The following is an 8883-nucleotide window of genomic DNA, read 5'->3' as shown; positions in this document are numbered from 1 at the left end:
CTGTACTAGTAATTCCAATTCTGAAGATTTCAATAACATCATCAGAGAATTAAAAATGGAAGTAGTTCCACTTTATGGGATTATTGTGAGGATTAAGTTTGATACCATAGGTAAAGTACTTGGAAAAACTATCATTCAGCATTTGATACTTTCTACCTGTTATTTTATCATGTGATGAATTCTAACATTTTTTACTGTGATTTTTATATTGTGTCTATTTACAATATGCAATGTGATATATTGATATTCATTGCATTGGTCTGTTTTTTGGCATTATGAGGAAAATGCCTGCAAAGAAAATTTCTGAGGAGGAAACTATTATATTGATTCATGGTTTAAGAGAATGCAGTTTAAGATCAGATGTCTCCATTGTTTTTAATTATATTTTTATTAAATAGTTGTTCAAAAGAATTTCCATTCCACAAATCAGGTTATAAGTACAATGTATCTTTACATAACTTTCACATTCTCTTCCAAACCTCACCCCACTTTCATGTTTTTTAGTTGAATATTATGCCTTCACTCTCTTCCTCCATAACTCTCTTTATTCCTTCCCTTTGACTTCTGCTCACATCTTCCAAGTGATAGATATCTGGTATTCATTTTGTTGGATTAAAAGTTCAATTTTATAAGAAATTACACCTTTTAAATACTCCTCTGCAAATAGTATGCTTTGGTTAATACTGTTGTGTAATTGTAACCGCTCTGTATGGTATTTTCACAATAAAAAAATTACTGATTTATGGTCAATAGATTTGAAAAGGATGCCATGACTTTATAAAATAAAAATAGAATCTTAAATGGGTGTAGTGGCACTATTGCCTGCCTAGATTTAAAAAATAGTTCTTATACTACTACCTAAATCCTTATACAAAAATTTAAAAATTTTAAATAAAAAATGATTATGAAACTAAATGTGAGATATAAAAACATATAAAACATAAACATAAAAATTCATGGCATTGGATCAGTAAGGTTTCTAAAATATGACATGGAAAGCACTAGTGGGTAAAGAAAAGCAAGAATGAACTGGATAATATCAACTTATAATCTTTCATAATTCAAAGGACAATGTAAAAGAAGTGAAAACATATCTAACAGATAGAGGACACATATTTGTTAATGCTACAATGTTAATGCTACAATGATTCTGAGTCTAAGTATTTTCATATCTTCTAATTCCATATATCCTTATCCCAAATAGGATATTTCTTTAAAGAACATATGTAAATAGTAAGAGCATATGAAATAAGTTCCTCTTTAGTATCCAAGAATAAATAAAGAGAAAACTCACTAGTAGGACCATCATCTAAAAAGGTGACACAAATATAGTAATACACTTGTGGAGAAATTGATATACTCCACATAGCAAATGAATTTGTATAATACTTCAATCATTAAAGCAAGCAAGTTTTCAAAAGGTCAAAGAGAATTGAATAGATTCTATCCATTACACGTCTATGTATGTATTAAAGAGAAGTAAAAAACTTGTTTGGACAGGGAATGTGGTTGATTGAGAATGGACTTGAGTACTCTGTGTGAGACCCTGGAAATAATCCCAAAAAACAAATTTTGAAAAGGCTCACTATAGAGGATGTATGCCTGACAAATTCCTGTAAATGAATTTTATATCTACTTTAATGTCTGTTCTAAAATTTACAGCATTTCTATTTGAAGAAAAGCAAATTTGTGAAAATTAGGCTTGGAAAACCTATGATTGTACAATTCATTTCCAAAGCACTAAAATGCATACAATAAAAGGAGATAATATATTTCAAGTGAATTACATGTCAGCAAAAAAACTATTGTTAAAATACTTCACACAAAATGCGGAATACCTAAAAAGATATTTTCTGTGTTTGCTTAAAAACTTAGTAAACTACAACATTTAAAACAATAATATGATTTCCGTTCATTTTGAGGATTTTTTGTCTGTTTATTTTGAGTTTATTCAGAGCTAACTCAATTAAAAAGTGTATGTGATAACTGGAATAACTAGAAATTAAGCAACACTTATAAATAATTGATAACCTTTTCTGGAAGAAACTTTTGGCAAATGACAGAAGACACAAATCTATGCATCTGCATCTTATGAAAGCCATGTTACTTGGTCAATCCAATTGTTTTTCTCTACTTTGCTAGGGAAAAAGTATTCTCAAGATAAGAGCCAATAGCAGTGAAAAGAAACAAAATACAATATCATCTTGATTTATTTGTGAAAGTAACAAATGAAATAAACAATTCCGCTTAAGGGATTCTAATATTAGTATCTATGAAGATGTTCTTGAATGTCAAAATCCATTGAATTTTGGGAATTTTAATTTCTATGAACATATGAAAACTAGAACAAGAAAAGATATATAGTCTTAGAGCAAACCAGCCTTGGAATAATTTTCTCAATTGCTTGAAATTACATAAGAATTGATATTCCTTTCCATTGGAAACATTTAAAAATGTTTATCATTTATTATAATTCAAATACGAAGCAGGAGTATTTTATATAACCATTATAAATATCACTCTATTACTATCATAAAATAGAATGACAAACCACTCCCAATATATTACCTACCGATCATTATTCTTAATTACTAATCATTACCTAAATATCTTAAACAATCTGAATAGTCATGTCTTTAACATAGACGTAAATATTCTATACTTTTTACTTGACATTTTCCAGGGGCATTTATTCATGTTTCTAAGAAATGTTCACAGCAGTTAAAAGATGCTTTTGTGAAATTAATGTGATACATTTTGTTGTTGTGGGTGTTGTTTGCAGGCCTGGGCATTATCCCTAAGCCTTTTTATGCTCAAGGACAGCAATCTCCAATTTGAGACACAGAGCTAATTCATGTTTTTAGTGGTTAATTAGAGATAAGAATCTAAGAAGTAGTTTTCTGTCTGGGCCACTTTCAAACACATTTCTAAGATCTCATTACCCAGGTCGAATTATAAGAGTGAGTCACTGGCACTTGGTGTGATGTATCTTTTTTTTATTTTAATTATGTTTTAAGATTTTTGTTTCACTATAGTGTACATCATTCTACACATAAATTTAGATATATGTATATATTTCTGATGACAATCTCTAAAAATATATGTCATTCTACACATAATATTAATGTTTATATATACATATATTTCTGAAGACAGACTTTCTAAAAAATTTTGCTATTTTTGACCTTTTATATTTCAAAGATATGCAGTCTATTTTTGTGAAAGTTTCCTAGAATAAAATAACTAATATTTCAATGGAAAGTATAGCTTTTACTTTCAAGGGAATTTTAGATATTCTTATGACATTGTAGTAACATTTACAGTATATTACTTGAAAAAGTTCTGTCCAAACTCTTAAATATTTTTGTGTAATGAGGCAGAGAGAGGAAGTTAATTCATACTGGTTATGAATTAGGAATGCTTCAAAAATCTATTCCATAATCTGTTATAAGATCACAGTCAAGCTACTTGATATGGTTTAGTTTTTTGTTTCTTTATTTGTTCAAAATTTTAATATGGTTGCATGCACAGTGTTAACATTAAAAATATTAATCAAAAGACAAATAATAGCAAAATCATAGGAACATATAAGACTTTCATTAATTAACACTTATGATGCTAATAATAATTTTGATAAAGATGATGATGATGACCACAGTGTAGCCTGACAATGATAAGGTGATTGAAAAGGAAAAAACTTTACAATTCCTTGAAGTAGATTTCCCACATTGAATACATAGTTATAAACTGAATTGGATTACATACAATAATAACAAGAGGAGAGTTTCAATACCAGGAAATAAAATTACATTAATAGGTAGAGACAGTAAAAACCCTAATGTTATTTCTGCAGCCTCTCTAATGCATACTCACTTTTCTTTTTTATTGTGAAAATACTGTACAGAGGGGTTACAATTACTTGGCAAGATAGTGAGTACATTTATTATCAAGCATTGTAGCCTCCTCCTTTGTTTACCCTTCCCATCGCTTCCCATCCTCCCTTCCCCCCACCCAATCCTCCGCCCCACCCAAGTTGTAAAGTTCGATTTTGACATGACAGCTTGTAATTTTTATTGTTGGAACAGGTCCACCTGTGTCCTTATATAAACGACTTGTTTTTCCCCTTCCCCTCCACAAATTATACCGACATAAAATACAGTGAAAGCACGGGTTATACTGTGGGGGAGGGACATACAAAGCAACAAAGAAATAATTTTATAATTGTGTTAGAAACAAATGCACGAAAGAAAAAAACATTTAAAATACATCTTAGGTTCATTTTCCTAACATCACATTATCTGATCTTTTCTGCTTGACTCATACATATACTAGATATTGCAAATAAGGGAAATCATGGGACCTATGTTTCTTTGGGCTTAGCTTACTTCACTTAATATAAGTTTTTTCAAGTCTTTCCATTTCCTAACAAATGGGGCAATGTCATTCTTTCTGATGGAGGCATAGAATTCCGTTGTGTATATATACCACATTTTCTTGATCCATTCATCTACTGAGGGGCATCAGGGTTGGTTCCAGATCTTAGCTATGGTAAATAATGCTGCAATAAACATAGTTGTGCTGGTAGCTTTAATGTGCTCTTGTTTGTAAACATTTGGGTAAATGCCCAAAAGTGGGACTGTTGGGTCAAATGGAAGCTCTATGTAGAGTCTTTTGAGGAACATCCATACGACTTTCCAAAGTGGTTGAACAAATTTACACTCCCACCAACAATGAAGTAAGGTTTCCTTCTTTCCACATCCCCTCCAGCTTCTGTTGTTATTAGAGTTTTTGATTTTTGCCATTCTAAATGGGGTGAGGTGGTACCTCAATGTTGTTTTGATTTGCATTTCTTTTATGGCTAGGGAGGTTGAGCATTTCTTCATGAGTTTATTGGCCATCCTTCTTTGTTCTTCACAGAAGTTTCTCTTTAAGTCTTTAGCCCGCTTACTTATTAATGGACAATTATTTCTTTGAGGATTTGTTGTTGGGAGATATAATTTTTTGAGTTCCAAGTATATTTTAGATATGAAACCCTTGTCCGTTGTATGGCTAGTGAAGATCTTCTCCCAATCTGTGGGCTTTTTATTGATCTTGCTAGCTATGTCCTTTGCCATGCAGAAGCTCTGCAACTTCATGCAATCCCACTTGTCCAACCTTTCTTTGATTTGTTGTGTTTCCAGGTCTCTATTAAGAAAATTTTGGCCTGCGCCAAGGAGACCTAGGGTTTCTCTTATTCCGTCCTGTAATGTTTTCAGAGTGTCTTCATGACTCCTAGGTCTTTGATCCATTTGGAGTTGATTCTGGTGCAGGGTGATTTATAAGGATCTAGCTTAATTTTCTAAAAGCAGTTAACCAATTTTGCCAGCACCATTTACTGAAGAGGCTATCTTTCTTCCATTCTATTTTTTTATCTCCCTTATCAAAGATTAGATGGCCATAGGTCTGTAGGTTCATTTCTGGGTTTTCAATTCTATTCCATTGGTCCTGAGGTCTGTTCTTTTGCCAATACCAAGCTGTTTTGATTAATATGGCTTTATAGCAGAGTTTGAAATTTGGTATTGATTTTCCTCCAGCAGTGTTCTTTCTTTTGAATTGCGTCTTCTAATTCCTTGAAGAATGACGTTGGAATATTGATAGGTATCGCATTGAATTTGTAGACAGCCTTGGAATATATTGCCATTTTCACGATGTTAATCTTTCCAATCCAGGAGCTTGGGAGTTTTTTCCATTTTCTATGTTCTGTTTTGATTTCCTTTTTCAATTTTTTAAAGTTTTCGTCATAGAGGTCCTTCACTTCTTTGGTTAAGTTAATTCCTAGGTATTTATTTTTTGTGGGGCTATTACAAATGGAGTTGCATTCCTAATTTCAACCACACTATTCTCATTGTTGGCATACTGAAAAGCCATTAATTTTTGAGGGTTAATTTTAAACCCTGCTAATTTGCAAAAGTTTTGAATCAGCTTGAGTAATTTGGGAGTGGATTCTATGGGATTCTTTAAGTACAAGATCATGTCATCTGCAAAGAGAGAGAGTTTTATTTCTTCTTTCCCTATTTGGATCCCCTTTATGTTTGCATCTTGTCTTATTGCTGTAGCTAGACATTCTAATACTAGGTCGAAGGGAAGTGGAGATAGTGGACATCCTTGTCTTGTTCCTGAGTTAAGAGGAAATGACTTTAGTTTTTCACCATTAAGTATAATGCTGGCTGTAGGTTTGTCATATACAGCCTTTATTGTATTGAGGAATGTTCCATGGATTCCTAATTTTTCCAAAACCTTCATCATAGAGGAGTGTTGGGTCATGTCGAATGCTTTTTCTGCATCTATTGAGATAACCATGTGGTTCTTATTCTTGCTCCTGTTGGTGTGATGAATAATATTAATTGGTTTGCCTATATTGAACCAGCTTTGCATCCCTGAAATGAATCCTGTTTGATCATTGTGTATGATTTTTTGGATGAATTGTTGAAGTCTATTGGCCAAAAATTTGTTGAGAAGTTTTGCATCAATGTTCATCAAAGAAATGGGTCTATAGTTCTCTTTCTTTGAAGAGACCCTGCCTGGTTTTGGGATGAGGGTTATGATGGCTTCATAGAATGTGTTCGGTAGTGAACTTTCTCTTTCAATTTCATTGAAGAGTTGGAGGACTATTGTTGGAGCTCTGTTTTGAAGGCCTGGTCCTGGACTTTTCTTAGCTGGGAGGTCTCTTATTGCTGTTTCTATTTCAGTGCTTGATATGGGACTGTAAAGATGGTTTAACTCATCTTGGTTTAGTTTTGGCATGTCAATAATTGCTAGGAAAAGGTACATTTATGACAAGTTCTCAAACTTATTAGCATAAAGTTTTGAGAAGTATTCCCTTAACATGTTCTGAATCTTGGTTGTTTCCGTTGCGATGTTTCCATTCTCCTCTCTGAGTTTATTTATTTGGGTGTGTTCTCTTCTTTTTCTGATAGGATTTGCTAAGGGTTTGTCAATTTTGTTAATTTTTTCAAAGAATCAACTCTTTGATTTCTTGATTCTTTTTATACTTTTTTGGATTGTAATTCATTTCATTCTGATTTAATTTTAATTATTTCTTTCAATCTACTTGATAGGGTTTATCTTGCTGCTCTTTTTCAAGGAGGTTCAGATATCTCATAAAATTGTAGGTTTCAGATCTCTCCAATTTGTTGATGTAGGTGTTCAGAGCTATAAACATGCCTCTAAGTACTGCCATAGCTGTGTCCCAGAGGAGCTGGTAATTTGTGTGCTTGTTTTGTTGAATAGCATGAACATTTGAATTTCCTTTCTAATCTCTTCCTTGACCCATTCATGATTCAGCAGTGAGTTGTTCAGCCTCCATGTGACACCGGACTTTCTTTGGTGGCTTTTGGTGTTGAGTTCTAATTTTATTCCCTTGTGGTCAGAAAGAAAGCAAGGGATAACTTCAATGTTTCTGAATTTGGACAAGTTTGTTTTGTGGCCTAAAATATGGTCTATTTTAGAAAATGTTCCATGTGCTGCTGAGAAAAACGTGTATTCTGATGCTGCTGGGTAAAATATTCGGTAGATGTCTGTTAAATCTAGTTGATCTATGCAGTTGTTTAGATCTGTGGCTTTCTCTGTTGAGTTTTTGCCAAGTTGATCTATTTAGTGGGGAGAGTGGTGTGTTAAAATCCCCAACCATTACTGTCTTTGGATTTATGTGGGACTTGAGGGAAAGTAGTGTTTCTTAGATAAATTTGGGTTCTCTGTTGTTTGCAGAACAGATATTTAGAATTATAATATCCTCCTGAAGGAGAGATCCCTTAATTAGTATGTAGCCACCTTCTTTATCTCTTCTTACAAATTTTAATTTGAAGTCTATTTTATCTGGTATTAGGATTCCAACTCCCGCCTGTTTATAGGGGCCGTTTGCTTGGTAGATTTTGTTCCAGTATTTAACATTGAAAATATGTTTGTTCTTACGGGCAAGATATGACTCCTTAACGCAGCAGATAGAAGGATCTTGTTTTATAATCCAACTAGACTGTCTATGTTGCTTAATTGGAGAGTTAATTCTGTTAATGTCAACAGATAGGACTGAGAGGTATTTCGGAGTTCCTTCCATGTTATCCACCTTCTTGGACGCTGCAAAATCTGGGTCCTTCGTATGGTTCTTGGATTATCAGTTTGGGTGCAGTTTCTTGGTAGTTATTGTGGTCTTGTTGGTTTTCTATGTGTAGGACGTCTTTAAGAATCTTTTGTATGGCTGGTTTGGTGGAGATGTATTGTTTCAATTTTTCTTTGCTATGGAAGGTTTTTATTTGGCCTTCAGTTATGAAGGAGAGTTTAGCTGGGTACAGTATTCTTGGTTGATAGTTATTTGTTTATAAGGCATGGCATACATCATTCCAGGCTCTTCTTGCTTTAATTGTCTCTGCTGAGAAATCTGAGGTGATTCTAATTGGTTTCCCTTTATAGGTAATTAATCTTTTCTCCTTAACAGATTTAAGGACCTTTTCCTTGGTCTGAATTGATCCTGTGTGGATTATAATGTGATTGTGGGATGTCCTATTCTGGTCTGGTCTATTTGGAGTTCTAAAAGCTTCTTGTATTTGAATAGGCCTATCTTTTTGCATGTTTGGAAAGTTCTCCGCTAGGATCCTGTTAAACAAATTTCCTAGACCATTAACTTCTGTTTCTAGGTGCTCCCTGCACCCATTTTCCTTAGATTATGCCTTCTTAGGTGTCTTCCAAATGTTGGATAGATCTCTCATATTTCTTGGATTTGTCTTGGATGGTTGTATGTTCTTTCTCTATAATGTCTAAGCTGTCTTCGATCCCCGAGATGTGATCTTCTGCATGGTCTAACCTGCTGTCAAGACTTTCTACTTTGTTTTTTTATTTCTTTTCCTTCTA

This window comes from Dipodomys spectabilis, unplaced genomic scaffold (assembly GCF_019054845.1).
Source record: "Dipodomys spectabilis isolate Male_0828 unplaced genomic scaffold, ASM1905484v1 ptg000151l, whole genome shotgun sequence".
Taxonomy (NCBI): Eukaryota; Metazoa; Chordata; class Mammalia; order Rodentia; family Heteromyidae; genus Dipodomys; species Dipodomys spectabilis.
The sequence above is the reverse complement of the archived record's forward strand: the minus strand, read 5'-3'. Positions refer to the sequence as shown.